Source organism: Bison bison, unplaced genomic scaffold (assembly GCF_000754665.1).
Source record: "Bison bison bison isolate TAMUID 2011002044 unplaced genomic scaffold, Bison_UMD1.0 scf7180017864263, whole genome shotgun sequence".
NCBI classification, from domain to species: Eukaryota; Metazoa; Chordata; class Mammalia; order Artiodactyla; family Bovidae; genus Bison; species Bison bison.
In genome coordinates this window covers 8,783,599-8,810,556 of record NW_011494835.1, presented here as the reverse complement: position 1 = coordinate 8,810,556, position 26,958 = coordinate 8,783,599, and the positions used below count along the sequence as shown (strand labels likewise).

Sequence of the window (26,958 nt, the reverse complement as noted above, 5' to 3'; positions counted from 1 at the left end):
AAAAAAAAAAAATGTTCACAAGCACCTGAAGTTTAGGGAGAGGTGTCTTGGAGAGAATGAGGCTGAGGTATAGGAAGGCATTATTCTGTCTACAAAACCTATTTATAAAATTTAGTTTATAAAATGTAGATGTATAAAATTAGTTACTGAGCATACATAATACTCAAAACAAAGCAGTTACTCAAATTCTTCCAAACTTTGCATACTCTGTAAGCAATTCCAAAGTAGAGTTTATGCTCCTACTTTTTAAAAAAAATGCAAAGCACATCTTTGCACATTTGTTTTCATTATTTCTTACTAACATAAGTTCACTTCAATTTGTATTTGATAAAACCTCTGGTTGAGGTACGAGAACTGTTCTGAAAAGGTGCACCGAGATGGAAAATTCTCTTTCTGAACTTATTCCTACACTATAAAAACCTCACAGTATAGTTCCAACAGATAGGAATTGTTACAATCAATGAAAGCATGTACCTTGCAATGAATAGAATCTTCACAAAATAACTTAACTGGAAAACACAGTTCAGGAGGCCATGCTGAACAACGTATTTTATTATAGAGACATAAAATGGCTAACAGTACAACTATTATTTCTACTTCAGATATTATGATTTTATGTAACACCATTTTTCTACCTAGTGCTGAATGCAATTTTAAAATTGTCAAAGTCAAAATTACTTTAGAATACAAATCATCTCTATGAAGCCTTAAGTAAACAGTTTTAATTACTTTACAAATACAGTAATATTGATTATTATATTCAATTAAGAACAATTGGGCATTCAAAACCTTTACTGTTAAGACATAAGTAGAACAATTGTGAAATCATGAAGATAATAAACATATAAAAAATTTTTTCAAGGTGACCTCAATATACAGGAGTCTGTTTTTCCTCACAAATATACATATTATGATTTACTTCATAAATAAAGTTGTGTGAGGAGGTCTTACAAAAAGCTGAGAAGTGGAAGTCAAAAGAGAAAAGGAAGATATACCCATCTGAATGCAGAGCTCTAAAGAATAGAAAGGAGAGATAAGAAAGCCTTCCTCAGTGAACAATGCAAAGCAAATAGAGGAAAAAACAGAAAAGACTAGAGATCTCTTTAAGAAAATTACAGATCCCAAGGGAACATTTCATGCAAAGATAATCATAATAAAGAACAGAAAAGGTACAGACCTAACAGAAGCAGAAGATATTAAGAAGAGGTGACAAGAATACACAGAAGAACTGTACAAAAAAGATTTTAATGACCCAGATAACTACAACGGGGTGATCACCTCACCTAGAGCAGACAGCCTGGAGTGTGAAGTCAAATGGGAAGCATCACTTAGGAAACATCACTACAAACAAAGCTAGTGGAGGTGATGGAATTCCAGCTCAGTTATCTCTAATCCTAAAAGATGATGCTATTAAAGTGCTGCACTCAATATGCCAGCAAATTTGGAAAACTCAGCAGTGGCCACAGGACTGGAAAAGGTCAGTTTTCATTCCAATCCCAAAGAAAGGCAATGCCAAATAATGTTCAAACTACTGCACAATTTCACTCATTTCACATGCTAGCAAGGTCATGCTCAAAATCCTTGAAGTGAGGCTTCAACAGTACATGAACTGAGAACTTTCAGATGTACAAGCTGAATTTAGAAAAGGCAGAGGAACCAGAGATCAAATTCCCAACATTCACTGGATCATAGAAAAAGCAAGAGAAAGCCATAATAACATTTCTTTCTGCTTCATTGACTACATTAAAGCCTCTGCCTGTGTAGATCACAACAAATTGTGGGAAATTCTTCAAGAGATGGGACTACCAGATCACCTTACCTGTTTCCCGTGAAACCTGGATACAGGTCAAGAAGCAATAGAACCAGACATGGAACAACAGACTGGTTCCAAATTGGGAAAGGAGTACATCAAGATTTATATTGTCACCCTGCTTATTTAACTTATATGCAGAGTACATCATGAGAAATGCCAGGCTGGGTGAAGCACAAGCTGGAATCAAGTCTGCCAGGAGAAATATCAATAACCTCAGATATGCAGATGACACCACCCTTATGGCAGAAAGCAAAGAAACTAAAGAACCTCTTGATGAAAGTGAAAGAGGAGAGTCAAAAAGCTGGCTTAAAACTCAACATTCACAAAACTAGGATCATGACATCCAGTTGCATCACTTCATGGGATATTTGAGGAAACAGTGGAAACAGTGACAGAGTTTATTTTCTTGGGCTCCAAAATCATTGTGGATGGTGACTTCAGACATGAAATTAAAAGATGCCTGCTCCTTGGAAGAAAAGTTATGACCAATCTTGACAGCGTATTAAAAAGCAGAGATATTACTTTGCTGACAAAGGTCTGTATGGTCAAAGCTATGTTTTTTTCAGTAGTCATGTATGGATGTGACCGTTGGACCATAAAGAAGGCAGAGTGCCAAAGAATTGATGCTTTTGGAGTGTGGTGCTGGAGAAGACTCTTGAGAGTCCCCTGGACTGCAAGGAGGTCAAACCAATCAATCCTAAAGGAAATCAAACCTGAATATTCATTGGAAGACTGATGCTGAAGCTGAAACTTCAATACTTTGACTACCTAAAAAAGAACTGACTCATTGGAAAAGACCCTGATGCTGGGAAAGACTGAAGGCAGGAGGAGAAGGGAATGACAGAGGATGAGACGGTTGGATAGCATCACTCACCCGATGGACATGAGTTTGCACAAGCTCTGGGAGGAGTTTAAGCAAGCTCCAGAAGATGGTTACAGACAGGGAAGGCTGGCGTGCTGCAGTACACTGGGTCACAAAGAGTAGACATGACTGAGTGAGTGAACAAATAAATAATTGAGTGAACTGCAGTTTTTGAAATAAATATACCTGTATACCAAACATACAACTTTGTTTACCAATATTAACCTTGTATTCATATTGCATATCATATTTCTAGAGAGATTACTGAAATATATATACATATCATAAAATTTGACTAGTCCAGATACTAGTCATTATAGTAATATAATGGATACTAGTCCATTATAGCAATAATGAACACCTTGAAATACTATCATAGTATTTCAACTCTAAAACTGACAGTTACTAAAGCTGGAAATATCTTCTAAAGAATAGTAACAATGAATTTAGTAACTGTCAGGACTAAGGTGCAAAGTCAAGAAATGAAAAACATATATGTCACTTTTTGTTAATGGGCATGAAAAATTCCTAAGGAACTGAAAATAGATACAACTGAAGAAAACCTCAGGCTAGAGAAGAAGCACTGAAGGCGCAAGAGGCATGCAGAATTCAACTCAGGAAGAACTGGCAACGTTGTTGTTTGAGCTAGGATATTTCTTTCTTGAAGAAACCACCTAAGTCTGTGCCCTGTGCTGGGTCAGATGTGGGCGTGGGGAGGTGACAAGAACAGACAGCAAAAGTCGACAACCTTGGACAATGACACAAGAGAGTGTCTCAGATGTCTAGTGAAACACTGTTTGTGAAGACTCAAAGCCCAAGTGTCCCATTTATTGGCACATATTAACAACCTTTCCTTCCTACTGGAGAGCACGTTCAAAGAGTAGTTCAGAGCCCTAACAGCAGCAGCCCCTCCCCTGGCCCAGGAGGGCTGTTTCAGCACAGACTCTCCAGAGTCTAACAATTGTGTGACCATGGGTCCTAGTATTGCCAGCACTTTGATCTGGATCTATAGTTCTGATGTCCCATCCAATTTAGTATTTATTTTGAAAACAGCATCCAAGTTTGAAAGATAGATCATTTGATCTATTTAGCAAGAAATCTCAATTACAAAACTGAACACAAAATCAAGTACTGACAAACATTTGAGGAAAGACAATTAAAAGGACATCTTAAAAAACCAACTCATAACCAAATAAGCAAAAGCATCATTCAGAATCATAGTTTAAAATCAGAATACGCAATGTCCTAAGACAGATAAGCTAACACCTACAAAATCCTGTAAAATATAGGATCAAATGAAAACAGAAATTTATGAAAAATAAAAATAGAGATAGAACTAACTTCTCAGACTGTAAATCAAAAACATAAATACGTAGTTTGAATAGGAGAAAGAAAGTTTTTGCATGACTAGGCTGGAAAAGAGCCAAATTATGCTCCAAGATCTTACAACAGAATCATAAAAAGAGTTAGAAGATACTAAAAGAATAGGTAATTTAGAAGCTAGAAGATCCAACATTAGTTAGTAAAAAACAAAAGAAGCTGCATGCATGCTAAAGTCTCTTCAGTCGTGTTGGACTCTTTGTGACCCTATGGACTGTAGCCCACCAGGCTCTTTCTGTCCAGGGATTCTCCAGGCAAGGATACTGGAGTGGGTTCCCATACCCTCCTCCAGGGGATCTTCTCAACCCAGGGATAAAACCCACATCTCTCATGTCTCCTGCACTGGCAGGCAGGTTCTTTACCACTAGTGCCACCTGCAAGAAGCTGTTGGAGAGGGCAATATAAGAAGATATAATTTCTGGGAATTTCTGAGAATGAAAGAAAGGCATATGAACTCAAACTGAAGGGCTCAGCTAGATCCAAACAGAACAAATAAATAAAACCATCATATCTATTCAAATCAGTGAAAATTAAGGACAAAGAAAAATCCTGAATGATTACAACAAAAGGAAAAAATTACATACAGAGGAATGCTGAATACTGGCATGAGAAGACCAGTAAGCCATGTGAAAGATAAAGAGATTTTAAAAGCAGGTACAGAAGACAGATTACTTATAAAAAGATGACAATTAATCTGAAGACCAAATTATCAGCAATGGCAATGGAAGTCTGAAGCTAAAAGAAAGACTCTTTAGAGTGCTAAGAGAAATTAAATACCAAATAAAATGATACAGCCAGCAAAACTATACTGACACTGTAAGGATGGAATTAAGATTTGGCACGCATTTCACAGGTGAGCAAGGTACTGCCTCAAATCCTTCAAGTCAGGCTTCAACAGTATGTGAACTGAGAACTTTCAGATGGACAAGTTGGATTTAGAAAAGGCAGAGGAACAAGATAGCAAATTGTCAACATCTGTTGGATCACAGAAAAACCAAGATAATTCCAGAAAATCATCGACTTCTGCTTCACTGCCTATGCCAAAGCCTTTGACTGTGTTCAGTTCAGTTGCTCAGTCATGTCCGACTCTTTGGGATCCCATAAATCGCAGCACACCAGGCCTCCCTGTCCATCACTATCTCCCGGAGTTCACTCAAACTCATGTCCATAGAGTCGGTGATGCCATCCAGCCATTTCATCCTCTGTCGTCCCCTTTTCCTCCTGCCCCCAATCCCTCCCAGCATCAGAGTCTTTTCCAATGAGTCAACTCTTCATGAGGTGGCCAAAGTACTTGAGTTTCAGCCTTAGCATCATTCCTTCCAAAGAACACCCAGGGCTGATCTCCTTTAGAATGGACTGGTTGGATCTCCTTGCAGTCCAAGGGACTCTCAAGAGTCTTCTCCAACACCACAGTTCAAAAGGATCAATTCTTCGGTGCTCAGCTTTCTTCACAGTCCAACTCTCACATCCATACATGACCACTGGAAAAACCAAAGCCTTGACTAGATGGACCTTTGTTGGCAAAGTAATGTCTCTGCTTTTCAATATGCTATCTAGGTTGGTCATAGCTTTCCTTCCAAGGAGTAAGCGTCTTTTAATTTCATGGCTGCAGTCACCATCTGCAGTGATTTTGAAGCCCAGAAAAATAAAGTCTGACACTGTTTCCACTGTTTCCCCATCTATTTGCCATGAAGTGATGGGACCAGATGCCATGATCTTAGTTTTCTGAATGTTGAGCTTTAAGCCAACTTTTTTATTCTCCTCTTTCACTTTCATCAAGGGGATTACAATAAACTGTGGAACATTCTTCAAGACATGGGAATACCAGACCACCTCACCTGCATCCTGAGAAACCTATGTGAGGTCAAGAAGCAACAGTTAGAACCATGTATGGAACAACTGAGTGGTTCAGAATTGAGAAAAGGGTATGACAAGGCTGTTTATTGTCACCCTGTTTATTTAACTTATACAAAGAGCACATCATGAGAAATGTTAGCCTGGATGAATCACAAACTAGAATCAAGACTGCTGGGAGAAATATCAACCACCTCAGACATGTAGATGATAGCACTCTAACGGCAGAAAGCAAAGAGGAACTAAAGAGCCTCTTGATGAAGGTGAAAGAGGAGAGTGAAAAGGCTGGCTTAAACCTCAACATGCAAAAAACTAAGTAATGGTATCTAGTCCCACCACTTCAAGGCAAATAGATGGGGAAAAACTGGAAACAGTGGCAGATTTTATTTTCTTGGACTCCAAAATCATTGTGGAGGGTGACTTCAGCCCTGAAATTAAAAGATGCTCGCTCCATGGAAGAAAAGCTATGACCAACCTAGACAGTGTATTAAAAAGCAAAGACATCACTTTGCCAACAAACGTCTGTATAGTCAAAGCTATGCATTTTCCAGTAGTCATGCATGGATGTGAGAGTTGAACCATAAAGAAAGCTGAGAGCTGAAGAACTGATGCTTTCAAATTGTGGTGCTGGAGAAGACTCTTAAGAGGCCCTTGTACAGACCAGTCTTTTGGACTCTGTGGGAGAGGGATAGGGTGGGATGATTTGGGAGAAGGGCATTGAAATATGTATAATATCATATACGAAACTAGTCGCCAGTCCAGGTTCGATGCACGATACTGGATGCTTGGGGCTGGTCCACTGGGATGACCCAGAGGGATGGTATGGGGAGGCAGGAGGGAGGAGGGTTCAGGATGGGGAACACGTGTATACCTGTGGCAGATTCATTTTGATATTTGGCAAAACCAATACAATATTGTAAAGTTAAAAAATAAAATAAAAATTTTTTAAAAGAGGAAAAAACAGTAAGGAAGGCAAACAAAGGAATAAATGTACAAAAAAATAATAGGTTTTTAAAAATTAAAAAAAGAAAAAATAACAGAAGAAGAAAGAAAAAAGGGGGGAAAAGGAAAACTTCACATAACTGCAAAAGCCCAATGTAGAGGCAGAGGTTTATAACAACAATGAAAAGTGTGACTGAATATACACATATACCCATAAGCAAAATCAAAACAGTCCAACAACAACAATAACAAAAAAAGAGGCCCTTGGACAACAAGGAGATCCAACAAGCCCATCCTAAAGAAAATCAGTCCTGAATATTCAATGGAAGGACTGATGGTGAAGCTGAAGCTGGCCAATACTTTGGCCACCTGATCTGAAGAGCAGAGTCATTGGAAAAGAACCTGATGCTGGGATTTATTGTGGGTGGGAGTAGAAGGAAATGACAGAAGATGAGACGGTTAGATGGCATCATCAACTCAATGGACATCAGCATGAGCAAACTCTGGGAGATAGTGAAGGACAGGGAAGTCTGGCGTGCTGCATTCCATGAGGTCACAAAGAATGGGGCATGACTTAGTAACTGAATAACAACGACAAAGATTTTTTATATATTTTTTAAAGTTAATTTGTTCCAAATTAAGCTAACAATCTTTCCCAAATCATCATCTCTTCTATTTGTTTTCATCTCAGTGCTAGTGCTAGTTGTGCTACTTGTGCTAAGTCGCTTTCAGTCGTGTCTGACTCTTTGCAACCCCATGGACTATAGCCCACCAGGACGATAGGCTCCTCTGTCCATGGGATTCTCCAGGCAAGAGCACTGGAGTGGGTTGCCATTTCCTTCTCCAGGGGATCTTCCTGACCCAGGGATCAAACCTGCGTCTCCTATGTCTCCTGCACTGGCTTGGGTTCTTTACCGCTAGCACCACCTGGGGAAAGCTTTCATCTCGGTAATGGCAAATCTTCTGACAGTTGTTTGGACCTAAATCTCTTAAGTCATCCTTGGCTTCTCCCTTGTCTCACATCCTACATCAGGATGCCACAGTCCATCAGCTAGCTTTACCTTCAAAAAATGCCTTGACTTCTTGCCACCATCATTGTCAATACTCTGCACCAAGCTACCATTTTCTCTCACTGATATCACAATAACCTATTGATTCTACATCTGCTGTTCCCCAGTCTATAATGTACAAAGTGAACCTGCTAAAACAAATCATATCAACTACCATTTCAGAACCCTCTAAGAACCTTCCATCTCACTGTGAAGCATGACCTACAGAGAAAAGTGTCATCAAGATGTACACTACATCTCTGGGCACATATACTAATCTGCAAATCATTCTTTCTCTTAGAGCCTTACTTGTTTCTCTCATGTACCTTGAACTTGCTAGTCTCTCTTGCAAAATCTGTTCCCTGTGTCTGCAGTGTTTTTTCATTATATACCTTCATATTCTCTTAGTTCTTTTGGTCTGATTCAAAAGTTCCTTGACCCTCCTATCTAAAATTTCATATCACATTTTTCTGCTTTATTATACTGCTACACAATGTAACATACTACATACAACATGTTTTATGTTTTATCTTCCTTATTGCCTGTCTCCCTTCCTAGAATCTTAGTTCCATGAGAGCAGAGATTTTTGCATATATTACTTTATGCCCAGCACACAATATGAACTAGTTTGAATGAATAAATGAAAGTATTTACCACTAAAGTGCTCTTATCACAGCATTTATCACTAAAGGGGTTTCTAAATGATACACTTGAAGAAGAAGAAAAGTGATGGTAGAAGGAATGTCTGAAATGTAAAAAAAAAAAACTAAAGAAAATAATAATTAATGGTGAATCTAAACAGCAATTTATTGCATAAGATAATATGTAAGGTTAAACAAAAGTAAAGAAAGCTAAAGCATTGTTTGGGAGAGCAAAGATCTTGATGAAATATAAATTTTATTAAGTAAATGTGTGTGTAGCAACACCAAAGGTATTTTATAAAAATGTAAGAATAGCTTGCACACCAGTAAAGCAAACAGATGAAGTAGGCTCAGGGGTAGAAGACAGTGTGAAGGCCCTGAATCATTTCCCAAAAAAAGAAAAAAAAACAAAGAAATACAGAAAATTGAAAACAACAGAAAATACAGATTTTGCAATCCGGTTATAAACATAAAATCCACCTAGTTCCTGAATATGTTAGCAACAAAAGGCAACAAATAAAAGCATATGGTCAGAAAACAGTTGAAAGTAGAAGAATGAAGAATGATATACCAGATAAATTCTAACCAAAAAAAAAAATGGCTGCTATACCTGAAACACACAAGTTAAGAGGGTCATTATAGCATGATAAATGGTTCAGTTTAACCGACAGCTATAATTGGTAGACACATAACAGTATTGATTCAAAAATTATTACATAAAAATTGAACAGACCATGAGGAGTAATTATAAAATATATCACTACAGTGGGAATTTTTGACACACTACTCAAAGTAATTAATACATTAAGCAAGATAAAAAAGACATGAAAATTTCATTAATAAGCTAATTAATCTAGCTGATATTGGTAGAGCATTACATACAACTACTGGCAAATACATATTTTTAAGTGTTAATGGAATATTTATAAAAACAGTAAGTATTCAGCTTTAAATCAAACCTCAAGAGATTTCCAAAAATGAGCAACAGATAGATCAAATTTCTAGACTACAAAATTTAAAACTCAATCACCAAAAAACTGTACAAATTTTAATAAGGCTATAAACATTTATGAAACTTAAACAGAATTTTTAAAAATTTATAGGTCTAAGAAGATATTATAAGGTAAATTAGGATATATTTAAAACTGAATGATACTGAAAACACTATAAGCAGAGAGAAGTAGCATAATAGCTTAAACTACTGTCTAAGCCACTGAGATTTCAAAATTGTTTACAGATAGAGCAATAGCTGATTAAAGTCTGTTAACAAAGACTAATAAGAACAAGTTCAAGAATATTACAGGGTAAGTGAAGTGAATGTCTCTCACTCATGTCTGATCCTTTGCAACCCCATGGACTATAGATTTCCAGGCTCCTCTGTCCATGAAATTCTCCAGGCAAGAATACTGGAGTGGGTATCCATTCCCTTCTCCAGGGGATCTTCCCAACCCAAGGATCAAATCTAGATCTTCTCCATTACAGGCGGATTCTTTACCAGCTGAGCTACTAGGGAAGCCCATTACAGGGTAATCTCATCCATAAATATATGTGCAGCATCCACTTAAATAATATCATAGATAAAGAGTAGGACACGACTGAGTGACTGAACTGAACTGAACTGTAAAGAGCAGTGGCAGCACCAAGTCCAGGACACTAGACAGTCAGAGAACTCTTGACGCCAAGGGGTATTAGTGAGAACTCCCATGAATGCCTCCATCCAAATCCAAGATCTGGCACCACCCATCTGCCTGCAGCACCCAGTGCTGGATGCCTCACGCAAGCACAAGTGACACAGGGACACAAATGCAATCAGCAGCAGACAGGCTGCACAGACACCACAAAACACACCATCTCACATGACCCTATCCATCAGAGGAAAAGAACTCACCTCCTCCCACCAGAATGCAAGCCGAAGTCGCTCCCAACACAAAGCCTATACAACACACCAGCGCAGAGACCAAAAGCAAGAAGTACAACCCTACATCCTGGGGAAAGGAGACCTCAAACCCAGCGAGTTAGACAAAATGAAAGACAGGGAAATACCATGCAGGTGAAGGAACAAGGCAAAAATCCAAAAAACCAAGTAAACAAAGAGAAAATAGACAAACTATCTGAAAAAGAATTCAGAGCAATGTAGTAAAGATGATGCAAAATCTCAAAAACAGAATGAAGAAAATACAAGAAACTTTTAACACATTTTACAAAGACCTAGAAGAAATAAAGAATAAACAATGACAACACAATTACTGAAATTAAAAATACTCTAGAAGGAATCAATAGGAGAATAATTGAGGCAGAACAGACAAGTGACCTGGAAGATAGAATGGTGGAAATAACTGCTGAAGAGCAGTATAAAGAAAAAAGAATGAGAAGAAATTAAGATAGTCTCAGAGATCTCTAGGATAATAATTGTGAAAAGCAAAACAATAAAACTTCTATAAAAATTATTTAAGAACTATGATAAGGAATGAATTCTTAAATAGGATGCTAAAAGCAGTAACTGTAGGGAAAATAATAAATTTGATATCAAAATGAAAAAGTTAGATCCATCAATACAAATCATTAAGAACGTGAAAGTGTAATCATAGATTTATTTACATTATGTATAACTATAAAATATATCTAATATACCAAACACTACTAAAACTCAATAATTAAAAGATAAATATACAAGTTATATTAAAAGGCAGTTTACAACAGAGTATCTAAATAGTCAAAAAATATATGCAAAGGTATTAAACTTCACTGGTGGTGGTGTTCAGTCACTAAGTCATAGCTGATTCTTTGTGAACACTTGAACTGTAGCCCACCATGCTCCTCTGTCCATGGGATTTTCCAGGCAAGAATACTGGAGTGGATTGCTGTTTCCTTCTCCAGATTAAGCTTCATTAGCCATCAGGAAAATGTGTATTAAAGACTCGATGTAATACTCCTAAAGACTAATGGCTAAAATGAGAAAAAAAAATGATGCTATGGTTTTTCCAGTAGTCATGTATGGATGTGAGAGTTGGACCTTAAAGAAGGCTGAGCACCAAAGAATTGATGCTCTTGAACTGTGATACTGTAGAAGACTTTTGAGAGTCCCTTGGACTGCAAGGAGATCCAACCCATCCATCCTAAAGGAAATCAGTCCTGAATATTCACTGGAAGGACTGATGCTGAAGCTGAAGTTCTAGTACTTTGGCCACCTGATGCAAAGAGATGACTCACTGAAAAAGACCCTGATGCTGGGAAAGACTGAAGGCAGGAGGAGGAGGGGACGACAGAGGATGAGATGGTTGGAAGGCATCACCAACTCAATGGACATGAGATTAAGCAAGCTCTGGGAGATGACAAAGGACAGAGAAGCCTGGACTGCTCCAGTCCATGGGTCACAAAGAGTTGGACATGGCTAAGTGACTGAACAACAACAACTTCAACACTATTCATAAAAGCACTAAACTAGAAACAACCTAAATTTCCATCAGTAGTCAAATGGATAAAGAAAGTGTGATATATTATATTGAAAATGAACTAATTACTGCTACTTGCAGCAACATAGATGACAGCCTACAAATTAAGAGATTGAGAGAAAGAAGCCAGACACAAAACAGAACCCACCATATTCAATTTTTATAAAAGTTGAAACACAGTGAAAATAAACCAATGGTGTCAAAAACCAGAACAGTGGCTACTTTGGGGCAAAAGAAGTAGGGGGTTAAGGATGCTTGTAATGTTCTGTTTCTTCATTTGATAATGGTTATATGGGTGTTTATAAAAAACCTTTGAGATATAAAGTAATGATTTTGTACTTTCTATAATGTTTTAATAAATGTTTTTATTATAAAAAGTACATGGCGTGGAAGTTACTGATTATAATCAGATAAATGTTTGTCCTCTGAAATTATAAATTTAATATTTCTGTTATTGCTTTGTAATAGTAATATACTTATAACAAAAATTACATCTATGATCCCTAAAATGCTAACAGATACACTGAAGCTATGATGGGAAAATTTAGCTTTATATGTACAGAGGCTTTTAAAATATGTTTTCAATATCCTAATATTTCCTAGGATTTCACATTTCATTACATTTCCTCAAAATACAAATCACTCTGCAGTGAAGAATAATCTGCATATATAATCTTGAATTCAGACAATGAAACCTAGCAACATCAAATAATATTTTAAGAGAATCGTAACGTATTCAGGTAACCAATGCTGACTCTACAAAGTACGCTACAAAAAAATCAATTTTTATCACTCGAAATCTATTGCAATTAGAGAGCAATGCCAAGTCACTGACACACTAATGGGTTTCAAAATATTTCAAAAAGAACAAGGAAATTGCTAAGTGTTTAATTGAAATGCAGTTCCAACAATTATAGCAAATTGGATAATATGAGCTTTCTGGAAAGCTACCACATAAAACTATCATATCATACAGTATTGAGTTTTAATAAATTTGCAGAATCATCTAGATACACTTTATATAACAATTATCCTACACTGAACTATGTAAAATCTTTTATTATATCTTCTAATATAAATTGAGTTAATTTCTATGTTCCAAGTGTTTGAATTTTAATTTAATTTTAGAACAGTGTAGCATTTCTGAAAAGGATCTGCTCCAAAAATTCAACACGGCTTGCTTGAAAAGAATATTATATCTGACTAAAACATATTTTTCATGTATTCAACTGTAGTACTCTACTGCATGGAAATGATTAAGCTTTAGGAACAGGATTATCTGAACCTAAGGTGTTAAATTGGGCTTCCCTGGTTGCTCAGCTCCATTTCCCAGCATGCCGTGGGGGGTGGAGTTGAGGAAGACTCCAGCGCCCCAGACTACCTGACTTCTCCGTGTCAGTCTGGTCCCACCCTGAAGAAAATGGAGGTGGCCAGCAGCCCTGCAGCTCCAGAACCCGGCGAGATCTGGGCTCTAAAGCAGTGGCTGCTGCGCTGCAACAACAGCCGCGAACAGCACGGCATGGCAGCCTCATGCCTCGAGGAGCTGAGGAACAAGGCTTCTGACATTCTGGCCATCGATAAGTCCCAGGCGCCAGTCACCCTGGTCCTGGAAGAGGATGGCACCATAGTGGATGACTATGATTACTTCCTGTGTCTTCCTGCCAATACTAAGTTTGTGGCATTGGCTGGGAATGAGAAGTGGACACACAATTCAGATGGAGGTACAGCTTGGATAACCCAAGAGTCCTTCCACAGAGATGAAACAGACAGCGGGGCAGGGCTGAAGTGGAAGAACGTGGCCAGGCAGCTGAAGGAAGACCTATCCAGCATCATCCTGATGTCCAAGGAGGAGCTCCAGATGCTCACTGATGTCCCATGTTCGGAGCTGCCTCAGGAACTCGGTCAAAATCATGTGGTAGTCCAGGGGCTCCAGAACACCCTCCAGCAGGTGCTTGACCAGAAAGAGGAAGCCCGTCAGTCCAGACAGCTCGTGGAACTTTACCTCCAAGCTTTGGAGAAGGAAGGCAGCATCTTGTTGAAGCAGCAAGAGTCCAGAGCTGACCTCGGGGATGAAAGGGACGCTGCTGAGACGGGCGTTAGAAAGCGCTCCTCAGACATTATGCCTGCAAGCCAGATCCTCTTAGTGCTAAAGGAGAAATCTGCCCCAGAGCTGAGTTTGTCTGGTCCGGATCTGGAAGTGGGCAAGCACCAGGGACCCTGACCTTTGGAGGGAGACACTTGTATCGGGATTTTTTCACCTCTGCAGACCCTGAATTATAGCTGCCAATTTGCCTATCATTACATGCAGAACTTCTCTTGTAGCTCAGTTGGTAAAGAATCTGCCTACAATTCAGGAGACTGGGGTTTGATTCCTGGGTTGGGAAGATCCCTTGGAGAAAGAAATGGCAACCCACTCCAGTATTCTTGCCTGGAGAATCCCATGGACTGTAACCTGTCAGGCTCCTCTGTCCACGGGGTCACAAGAGTTAGACACAACTTATCAACTAAACCGCCGCCACCACCACCACCACCACTAATGTGTTAAATTGGGCTTCCTTAGTAGCTCAGCTGGTAAAGAATCCACCTGCAAGGCAGGAGACCTGGGTTTGATTCCTGTTTTAGGAAGATCCCCTGGAAAAGGGAAAAGCTACCCACTCAGTATTCTGGCCTGGAGAATTCCATGGACTGTATAGTCCATGGAGTCTCAAAGAGTCGGACATGACAGACTCTTTTCAACATGTTAAATTAAAACTTGAAAATCATAATTTCTGACCAAAATGTTGTAATAATTAGATATAATCGGTAGACCCACTTAAAATTGATATTTAGTGTTCATATTATGAATACACAAATATTGTTCATAGCTGTGCCACTCATTTCACTGTCTTTCCTGGTCCATTTTAAGTTCTTCGAGAACTTTTCTTTCTTCTTTGCTTTTCCATGTATTTAGCATGCCTATGCTGTGCAGTGCTTAGTCACTCAGTCATGTCTGACTCTTTGCAACTCCATGGACCACAGCCCACCAGGCTCCTCAGTCTGTGGGGATTCTCCAGGCAAGAATACTGGAGTGGGTTGCCATGCCCTCCTCCAGGGGATATTCCCAACCCAGCGATCGAACCCAGGCCTCCCACATTGCAAGATTCTTTATCATCTGAGCCACCAGGGAAGCTCCTAGCATGCCTATAGACCCTATTGATAATATAAAATATCATCTATAACTCTTCTATAGTCAAGCATAACAGGTAACTTATAATATTCATTTTATTCCTGGAGACACTACTCTTGTTTTGCCCTTCTGCTAAGGTCTGATGCTTGGCTGCCTTCTAGGATTTATCTGTAGCAATATCCTAGGAACTCCTTTGTCCTTTTTCTGTATTGAATCCTGGATCTTGTGTCTTCTGAATTCATGGCACCCTTGCCTGGGGGTACACATACTCTGCTAATTTGTTGAAAAAGTGTTTAGGGAAGATAAATTTGGTGAGAACTTATGTATCTGAAAACCTCCTTTTTTTTAACCTTCATGCTAGATTGATCCTGTGGGTGAGAAGAGAATTCTGGATTGGAAATTATCTTCTCTGGGCATTTGAAAGGCATTGTGCATAGTCTTATAGTTTCTAATGTTGCTGTTGAGAACTAGAAAGTATTCTAATGTTTAGACATTGTGTATAAATTGTATTTTTCTCTTTTCCAAAACACTGTAGGAAATTCTATTCACACTCATTTTCACAAAATCTCATGATGTGAGTTTGCTTATTGACTGTGCTGGACACTCTATGGCATCTTCAAATCAAGAAAATGCACTTTATTCAATATCCTGTACTCTTACACTTCTCCCCAACCCTAATGCTAATATCACATTATTCTCAGAACATTCTTTTCATTTTGCAAGGGTTTTTCAAGGACTAGTATAACTTGTGTCTGGTGCATTCTGATTTCTTTCAACCAACAAGACAACACAAGCTGTGATGAACATGTAAGCTAGACAGGAACCCAGGGTTAGTAATCTGGCCAGTGATATAGCTGGTACTGAAGTGAAGTGAAATTGCTCAGTCGTGTCCTATTCTTTGTGAACCCATGGTCTGTAACCTACCACCCTCCTCCATCCATAGGATTTTCCAGCAAGAGTACTGGAGTGGGTGGCCATTTCCTTCTCTAGAGAATCTTCCCAACCCAGGGATCGAACCCAGGTCTCCTGCATTGTAGGCAGATGCTTTTCCATCTGAGCCACCAGGGAAGTCCTACTCAGAAGTAAAATTACAACAGATGGAGCTCATATTCAAACCCCCAGATTTGTTTCTTTTTTCTTTCTTCTTTAAGATTCACATGCCCATAGTATATACTGCGGAAGACATCCATTTCCCCTCAAGTCTCAGATTTGTAGATGCTGTGGGAGGGACAATGGGAGTAATTGTCTAATGACTACAGAGTTTCAGTTTTAAAAGATGGAAAGAGTTCTGAAGATGGATGGCAATAATGGTTGAAGAAATGGATGTATTTAATACCACAGAACTATACACTTAAAATGGTTAAGATGATCAGATAACATTAATTTGTTCAATATATTTACAGCTCACTTAAAAATAATCTATAAATTTGTTTATACATTTTTAATATTTTCTTCTACCTATTTTCCATTTCTGCCTTTAAACTCCTGGAAGCAAAAAATATATTTGTTTGTTTGACAGAACTTTCCAAATTTGGGGCGGGGGGAGACATCAAGGCATAAACTCAAAAAAGAGTGTATATATGTATCAGGATAAATATATAGAAAATCATACCTAGGTTCATCATAGTAAAACTGTTATAAACCGAAGAAAAAGAAACATATTTAAACTATCTTGAGAACAAATATACATTATCTTCAAGGAAGCAATAGTTAGATGGACAATATTTAGGTGATTCTGAATTCTATACAGAAACAACGGAAGCTAAAATACAATTGAATGATAATTTTCAAGTGCTGAACAATCACTGTCAATATTTAAAATTTAAAACCCAAGTGAAATATGGAAGGGAAAAAACACAAAAATCAAATAACTAAAATGTCTTAACCAGCACTAATGGAGAAATCTCAAGTCCTATATACAAATAAATTAGAGATATAATGACATCAAAAGAAGGAAAAATTGAGGAATGTGTTCACTATATTGAGTAAGCAAATTCTGATAAGCAGAATTTTAAATATATCATTCCAAGATTCCTATCTCCTGGTTAACGAAACAAACACTAATCTGTCAACTACTATGAAGGAATTTTTGTTGATGTAATTGAAGTATCAGTCAATGGATCTTCCCTGGTGGATCAGTGGTAAAGAATCTGCTTGCCAATGCAGGCAATGTGGGTTCGATCCATGGGCCGGGAAGATCCCCTAGAGAAGGAAATGGCAACCTACTCTAGTGTTCTTGCCTGGAAAATCCCATGGACCGAGGGGCCTGGACAGCTACAGTCCACGGGGTCACAAAGAGTTAGACACAACTTAGAAACTAAACAACAACTGATCTTAAAATATGGAGATTATTGGATGCTGCTGCTGCTGCTAAGTCACTTCAGTCGTGTCTGGCTCTGTGCGACCCCAGAGACGGCAGCCCACCAGGCTCCCCCGTCCCTGGGATTCTCCAGGCAAGAACACTGGAGTGGGTTGCCATGTCCTTCTCCAATGCACAAAAGTGAAAAGTGAAAGTGAAGTCACTCAGTCATGTCCAACTCATTGCAACCCCATGGACTGCAGCCCACCAGGCTCCTCCGTCCATTGGATTTTCCAGGCAAGAGTACTGGAGTGGGGTGCCACTGCCTTCTCTGGATTATTGGATGAACCTGACCCAATTAGGTGAGTCCTTTAAAAGTAGAGTTTTCTCTACCTAGTGGCAGATGAGGCAGTCAAATATCTGAAGCACAGTAAGATTTTGATATGCCTCTCCTAGCTTAAGGATAGAGGAAGCCATGTGCCAAGGCATGCAGGTAGGTTGCATTCAACCAGAGCTCAGAGTAGCCCACTGGTTGACTGTAGCAAAGAAACAGGGACCCCAATCCTAAAACCATGAAGACCTTAATTCACAGCTTGAATGAATGTGGGGACAGATATTTCCCTGGAACCTTCAAGTAAGAGTCTAGTTTCACCAACACTGATTTTTTAACCTTTTTGAGAGGTTAACCATATAACCTCAATGAGATGTCCAGACTTCTGACCAACAGAACTGTGGGCTAATATAGGGATTTGGTTTAAGCCACTGAGTTTGTGATAATTTATTATATACAGCAATAAAAAACAAACACACTAGTAATGTATAATGTTTAGACCCACAAGACATCATAAAAAATAATATACCTTAAGAAGACTATTTGGGAGGCAGTCTTAAGATGGCGGAGGAATAGGAAGGAAGACCACTTTCTCCCCCACAAATTCATCAAAAGAACATTTGAATCCTGAGCAAATTCCACAAAACAACTTCTGAATATCGGCAGAGGACATCAGGCACCCAGAAGGCAGCCCATTGTGTTTGAAAGGAGGTAGGACAAAATATAAAAGATAAAAAGAGAGACAAAAGATGTAGGGACAAATATGTCCTCGGAAGGGAGGCTTAAAAAAGAGAGATGTTTCCAAACACCAGGAAACACTCTCTCTGGCGGGTCTGTGGCGAGCCCTGGAATCTCAGAGGGCAAAATAATCAGGAGGAAAAATAAATAAATAATTAAAACCCACAGATTACGTGCCTAACAGCAACTCCCAGCAGAGCAGCAGCCCAGACGCTTGCATCCCTACTAGCAAGCGGGGGGTGGACAGGGAGGCATGGGCTGCATTGCTGAGGGTAAGGACCAAGCATGAATGCCCCAAGGGAAATCTGAGGGTTTTAACTTGAGATAGCAACCCAGACTGTGATATAGCTATTCCGTGAAAAGCCCTAACACAGTGGAAGTGAGAAAGAGAATTAAGGGACTAGATCTGATAGACAGAGTGCCTGATGAACTATGCACAGAGGTTGATGACATTGTACAGGAGACAGGGATCAAGACCATCCCCATGGAAAAGAAATGCAAAAAAGCAAAATGGTTGTCTGAGGAGGCCTTACAAATAGCTGTGAAAAGAAGAGAAGTGAAACGCCAAGGAGAAAAGGAAAGATATTCCCATTTGAATGCAGAGTTCCGAAGGATAGCAAGGAGAGACAAGAAAGCCTTCCTCAGCGATCAATGCAAAGAAATAGAGGAAAACAACAGAATGGGAAAGACTAGAGATCTCTTCAAGAAAATTAGAGATACCAAGGGAACATTTCATGCAAAGATGGGCTTGATAAAGGACACAAATGGTATGGGCCTAATAGAAGCAGAAGATATTAAGAAGAGGTGGCAAGAATACACAGAAGAACTGTACAAAAAAGATCTTCATGACCCAGATAATCACGATGGTGTGATCACTCACCTAGAGCCAGACATCCTGGAATGTCAACTGGGCCTTAGAAAGCATCACTATGAACAAAGCTAATGGAGGTGATGGAATTCCAGTTGAGCTCTTTAAAATCCTGAAAGATGATGCTGTGAAAGTGCTGCACTCAATATGCCAGCAAATTTGGAAAACTCAGCACTGGCCACAGGACTGGGAAGGTCAGTTTTCATTCCAATCCCAAAGAAAGGCAATGCCAAAGAATGTTGAAACTACCGCACAATTGCACTCATCTCACATGCTAGTAAAGTAAAGCTCAAAATTCTCTAAGCCAGGCTTCAGCGATACGTGAACCGCGAACTTCCAGATGTTCAAGCTGGATTTAGAAAAGGCAGAGGAACCAGAGATCAAATTGCCAACATCCGCTGGATCATGGAAAAAACAAGAGAGTTCCAGAAAAACATCTATTTCTGCTTTATTGACTATGCCAAAGCCTTTGACTGTGTGGATCACAATAAATTGTGGACAATTCTGAAAGAGATGGGAATACCAGACCACCTGACATGTCTCTTGAGAAATCTGTATGCAGGTCAGGAAGCAACAGTTAGAACTGGACATGGAACAACAGACTGGTTCCAAATAGGAAAAGGAGTTTGTCAAGGTTGTATATTGTCACCCTGCTTAGTTAACTTCTATGCAGAGTACATCATGAGAAACCCTGGGCTAGAAGAAGCACAAGCTGGAATCAAGATTGCCAGGAGAAATATCAATAACCTGAGATATGCAGGTGATACCACCCTTATGGCAGAAAGTGAAGAGGAACTAAAAAGCTTCTTGATGAAAGTGAAAGGGGAGAGTGAAAAAGTTGGGTTAAAGCTCAACACTCAGAAAACGAAGATCATGGCATCTGGTCCCATTACTTCATGGCAAACAGATGGGGAAACAGTGGAAACAGTGTCAGACTTTATTTTTGGGGGCTCCAAAATCACTACAGATGGTGATTGCAGCCATGAAAATAAAAGACGCTTACTCCTTGGAAGGAAAGTTATGACCAACCTAGACAGCATATTAAAAAGCTGACACATTACTTTGCCAACAAAGATTCGTCTAGTCAAGGCTATGGTTTTTCCAGTGGTCATGTGTGGATGTGAGAGTTGGACTGTGATGAAAGCTGAGGGCTGAAGAATTGATGCTTTTGAACTGTGGTGTGTGGAGAGGCCCTTGGACTGCAAGGAGATCCAATCAGTCCATCTTAAAGGAGATCAGTCCTGGGTGTTCTTTGGAAGGACTGATGCTGAAGCTGAAACTCCAATACTTTGCCCACCTCATGTGAAGAGTTGACTCATTGAAAAAGACCCTTATACTGGGAGGGATTGGGGGCAGGAGAAGGGGATGACAGAGGATGAGATGGTTTGATGGCATCACCAACTCAATGGACATGAGTTTGGGTAAACTCTGGGAGCTGGTGACGGACAGGGAGGCCTGGTGTGCTGCAATTCATGAGGTCACAAGGAGTCGGGCATGACTGAACGACTGAACTGAAATGAACTGAAGCCACCACCAGGCCCGCTCACAGAACAAAGGACTGAGCAGAGCTAGCCGGCTGAGGACCAGCCCACCCCCTCCAGAGACAGGCAGGCAAGGGCAGCCAGAGCCAGAAGTGGGCAGTCGCAGCCCCAGAGGCATCCTATACCAAACTGCTAGCAGAGTTCATTGCTAACCAAGACTTCTTGGGATTCTGGATGGTCGACCTCCCCTGGGAGGGTCAGAGCCAGAGATCAGCTCTCCAGAAGAGACACACAGCACACCTGAGAATGCGTGCCCGTTGTACACCCAGAAAACCAAGCAGCTGGGATGGGGGAGGCGATAAGACACAGCCTTCAACTGGGGGCAACTGTTGTCGCCAAGCACCTGGTCACCTGAGCTGCTCGGACCTGGAACAGGCACAAAACGCTGGCCCAACCAAGTCTGCACCTTTGTGGAGTATCCAAGAACCTGAACCTGAGCGGCTTTGACCTGGGAAGTGCATGCAACCCAGGGCCAGCATCAGACAGTTCCTGCCAGAGCAGCCTAGAGCCTGAGCAGTGTAGACTGGGACAGCACACACACTGTGAGCAGGGGCAAACCCAGTGTGGCTGAATCACTGTGAGCACACGCCAGTGATATTTGTTTGCAGTGTTCCTCCCTCCACACAGCACGACTGAACAAGTGAGCCTAAAAAAAGTGACCACCACCGCCCCCGTGTCAGGGTGGAAATCAGACACTGAAGAGAAGAAGCTAAAATAAACAGAGGGAACTACTTTGGAAGTAACAGGTGCAATAGGTTAAAACTCTGTAGTTAGCACCGACTACATAGGAAGGGGCCTATACATCTTGAGAAGTACAAGCTGGACCAATCTGAAAATGAACTGACCCCACATTGTCCACAACAGCTCCAGAGAAAGTCCTAGATATATTTTTACTATTATCATTTTTTTATTTGAAAAAAATTTTTTTGCATTTTTAAGTCCCCTATTACTCCTTTAATTTTCATTTTTATAACCTACTATTACCTTGCCAAAAAAATACCCTATTTTTAAAGCAAACTTCATATATATATATATTTTATAATTTTTGTGACTTTTTTTAATATTGTATTTTTGAGAATCTAACCTCTAGATTTTTAATCTTTGCTTTTTGGTATTTGTTATCAATTTTGTACCTTTAAGAAACCAATCTTCAGTACCCATTTTTACTTGGGAGTGAGATCACTGGCCTGATTGCTCTCTCCCCCTTTTGACTTTCTCCACCAGGCCGCCTCTATTTCCTCCCTCCCCCTTTTCTTCTCTACCCAACTCTGTGAATCTCTTTGTGTGTTCTGGGTTGTGGAGAACACTTTAGGAACTGATTACTGGCTGGATCTGTCTCTTTCAATTCCCCCTTTTATCTTCCTGGCCACCTCTGTCTCCTTCCTCCCTCTTCTCTTCTCTGTGTAACTCTGTGAACATCTCTGAGGGGTCCAGACTGTGGAGAGGACATAGGGAAGTGATTACTGGCTAGCTTGCTCTCTCGCATTTTGATTCCCCCTCTTCTCCTCCTGGTCACCTCTAGCTCCCTCCTCCATCTTCTCTTCTCCATGTAACTCTGTGTACCTCTCTCGGTGTCCCTACTGTGGAGAAACTTTTCATCATTAACCTAGATGTTTTATCATCAGTGCTGTATAGATGGAGAAGTCTTGAGGCTACTGTAAGAATAAGACTGAAAACCAGAGGCAGGAGGCTTAAGTCCAAATCCTGAGAACATTTGAGAACTTCTGAATCCAGGGAACATTAATCAATAGGAGCTCATCAAACACCTCCATACCTACACTGAAACCAAGCACCACCCAAGGGCCAACAAATTCCAGAGCAAGACATACCATGCAAATTCTTCAGCAACACAGGAACATAGCCCTGAGCTTCAATATACAGGCTGCCCAAAGTCACACCAAACCCACTGACATCTCGTAACTCATTACTGGACACTTAATTGCACTCCAGAGAGAAGAAATCCAGCTCCATCTCCCAGAACACCAACACAAGCTTCCCTAACCAGGAAACCTTGACAAGCCATCTGTCCAACCCCACCCACAGGGAGGAACCTCCACAATAAAGAGAAACCATAAAACTGCCAGAATACAGAAAGGCTGCCCCAAACACAGCAATATAAACAAGATGAAAAGGCAGAGAAATACCCGGCAGGTAAAGGAACAGAATAAATGTCACTAAATCAAACAAAAGAGGAAGAGATAGGGAATCTACCTGATAAAGAATTCAGAATAATGATAGTGAAAATGATCCAAAACCTTGAAAACAAATTGGAGTTACAGATAAATAGCCTGGAGACAAGGATTGAGAAGATGCAAGAAAGGTTTAACAAGGACCTGGAAGAAATAAAAGAGAGTCAATATATAATGAATAATGCAATAAATGAGATCAAAAACACTCTGGCGGGAACCAACAGTAGAATAATTGAGGCAGAAGACAGGATAAGTGAGGTAGAAGATAGAATGGTAGAAATAAATGAAACAGAGAGGAAAAAAGAAAAAAGAATTAAAAGAAATGAGGACAACCTCAGAGACCTCCGGGACAATGTTAAATGCCCCAACATTCGAATCATAGGAGTCCCAGAAGAAGAAGACAAAAAGAAAGACCATGAGAAAATACTTAAGATCATAGTGGAAAACGTCCCTAAAATGGGGAAGGAAATAATCACCCAAGTCCAAGAAACCCAGAGAGTCCCAAAACCCAAGGCAAAACACCCCAAGACACATATTAATCAAATTAACAAAGATCAAACTCAAAGAACAAATATTAAAAACAGCAAGGGGAAAACAACAAATAACACATAAGGGGATTCCCATAAGGATAACAGCTGATCTTTCAATAGAAACTCTTCATGCCAAAAGGGAATGGCAGGACATACTTAAAGTGATGAAAGAAAATAACCTACAGCCCAGATTACTGTACCCAGCAAGGATGTCATTCAAATATGAAGGAGAAAGCAAAAGCTTTACAGACAAGCAAAAGCTGAGAGAATTCAGCACCACCAAACCAGCTCTCCAACAAATGCTAAAGGATCTTCTCTAAACAGGAAACACAGAAAGAGTGTATAAACTTGAACCCAAAATAATAAAGTAAATGGCAATGGGATCATACTTATCAATAATTACCTTAAACGTAAATGGGTTGAATGCCCCAACCAAAAGACAAAGACTGGCTGAATGGATACAAAAACAAGACCCCTATATATGTTGTCTACAAGAGACCCACCTCAAAACAAGGGACACATACAGACTGAAAGTGAAGGGCTGGAAAAAGATATTCCATGCAAATAGAGACTAAAAGAAAGCAAGCATATCAGATAAAATAGACTTTAAAACAAAGGCTGTGAAAAGAGACAAAGATGGACACTACATAATGATCAAAGGATCAATCCAAGAAGAAGATATAACAATTATAAATATATATGCATCCAACATAGGAGCACCACGATATGTAAGACAAATGCTAACAAGTATGAAAGGGGAAATTAACAATAACACAATAATAGTGGGAGACTTTAATACCCCACTCACAACTATGGATAGATCAACTAAAAAGAAAATTAACAAGGAAACACAAACTTTAAATGATACAATAGATCAGTTAGACCTAATTGATATCTATAGGCCATTTCACCCCAAAACAATGAATTTCACCTTTTTCTCAAGCACACACGGAACCTTCTCCAGGATAGATCACATCCTGGGCCACAAATATAACCTTGGTAAATTCAAAAAAATTGAAATCATTTTAAGCATCTTTTCTGACCACAATGCAGTAAGATTACAGGAGAAAAACTATTAAAAATTAAAATATATGGAGGCTGAACAACATGCTGCAGAATAACCAACAAATCACAGAAGAAATCAAAAAAGAAATTAAAATATGCACAGAAATGAATGAAAATGAAAACAACAACCCAAAACCTATGGGACACTGTAAAAGCAGTGCTAAAGGGAAGGGTCATGGCAATACAGACTTACCTCAAGAAACAAGAAAAAAGTCAAATAAATAACATAACTCTACACCTAAAGCATCTAGAAAAGGAAGAAATGAAGAACCCCAGGGTTAATAGAAGGAAAGAAATCTTAAAAATTAGGGCAGAAATAAATGCAAAAGGAACAAAAGAGACCATAGCAAAAACCAACAAAGCCAAAGGTGGTTCTTTGAGAAGATAAATAAAATTAACAAACCATTAGCCAGACTCATCAAGAAACAAAGGGAGAAAAATCAAACCTACAAAATTAGAAATGAAAATGGAGAGATCACAACAGACAACACAGAAATACAAAGGATCGTAAGACACTATTACCAGTAACTATATGCAAATAAAATGGACAACTTGGAAGAAATGGACAAATTCTTAGAAAAGTACAACTTTCCAAAACTGAACCAGGAAGAAATAGAAAATCTTAACAGACCCATTACAAGCATGGAAATTGAAACTGTAATCAGAAATCTTCCAACAAACAAAAGCCCAGGTCCAGACGGCTTCACAGCTGAATTCTACCAAAAATTTAGAGAAGAGCTAACACCTATCCTACTCAAACTCTTCCAGAAAATTGCAGACAAAGGTAAATTTCCAAACTCATTCTATGAGGCCACCATCACCCTAATACCAAAATCAGACAAAGATGCCAACAAAAAAAAAAAAAAACTCAGGCCAATATCACTAATGAACATAGATGAAAAAAATCCTTAACAAAATTCTGGCAAACAGAATCCAACAACATATTAAAAAGATCATACATCATGACCAAGTGGGCTTTATCCCAGGGATGCACAGATTCTTCAATATCTGTAAATCAATCAATGTAATACACTACATTAACAAATTGAAAAATAAAAACCATATGATTATCTCAATAGATACAAAGAAAGCCTTTGACAAAATTCAACATCCATTTATGATAAAAAAAAAAACTCTCCAGAAAGCAGGAATAGAAGGAACGTACCTCAATATAATAAAAGCTATATATGACAAACCCACAGCTAACATTATCCTCAACAGTGATAAATTGAAAGCATTTCCTCTAAAGTCAGGAACAAGACAAGGGTGCCCACCCTCACCACTACTATTCAACATAGTTCTGGAAGTTTTGGCCACAGCAATCAGAGTGGAAAAAGAAATAAAAGGAATCCAGATTGGAAAAGAAGAAGTAAAACTCTCACTGTTTGCAGATGACATGATCCTCTACATAGAAAACCCTAAAGACTCCACCAGAAAATTACTAGAGCTAATCAACGAATATAGTAAAGTTGCAGGATATAAAATCAACACACAGAAATCCCTTGCATTCCTATACACTAACAATGAGAAAACGGAAAGAGAAATTAAGGAAACAATTCCATTCACCATTGCAACGAAAAGAACAAAATAGTTAGGAGTATATCTACCTAAACAAACTAAAGACCTATATATGCTGCTGCTGCTGCTAAGTCACTTCAGTCGTGACCGACTCTGTGAGACCCCAGAGATGGCAGTCCACCAGGTTCCCCCATCCCTGGGATTCTCCAGGCAAGAACACTGGAGTGGGTTGCCATTTCCTTCTCCAATGCATGAAAGTGAAAAGTGAAAGTGAAGTCGCTCAGTCGTGTCCGACTCCTAGCGACCCCATGGACTGCAGCCGATCAGGCCCCTCCATCCATGGGATTTTCCAGGCAAGAGTACTGGAATGGGGTGCCATTATATACAGAAAACTATAAAACACTGGTGAAAGAAATCAAAGAGGACACTAATAGATGGAGAAATATGCCATTTTCATGGATTGGAAGAATCAATATAGTGAAAATGAGTATACTACCCAAAGCAATCTATAGATTCAATGCAATCCCTATCAAGCTACCAATGGTATTCTTCACAGAGCTAGAACAAATAATTTCACAATTTGTATGGAAATACAAAAAACCTCGAATAGCCAAAGCTATCTTGAGAAAGAAGAATGGAACTGGAGGAATCAACCTACCTGACTTCAGGCTCTACTACAAAGCCACAGTCATCAAGACAGTATGGTACTGGTACAAAGAC

General features: G+C 39.4%; 1 protein-coding gene and 1 pseudogene across 1 annotated transcript in view; one reads left to right on the top strand and one right to left on the bottom strand.

Annotated features, from left to right (window-relative positions):
* Positions 1 to 26,958, bottom strand: part of STPG2 (sperm-tail PG-rich repeat containing 2) — a 368,665-nt gene that overhangs the window by 73,374 nt on the left and 268,333 nt on the right. The window lies entirely within an intron of this gene.
* On the top strand, positions 13,414 to 14,214 carry LOC104994687 (annotated as a pseudogene).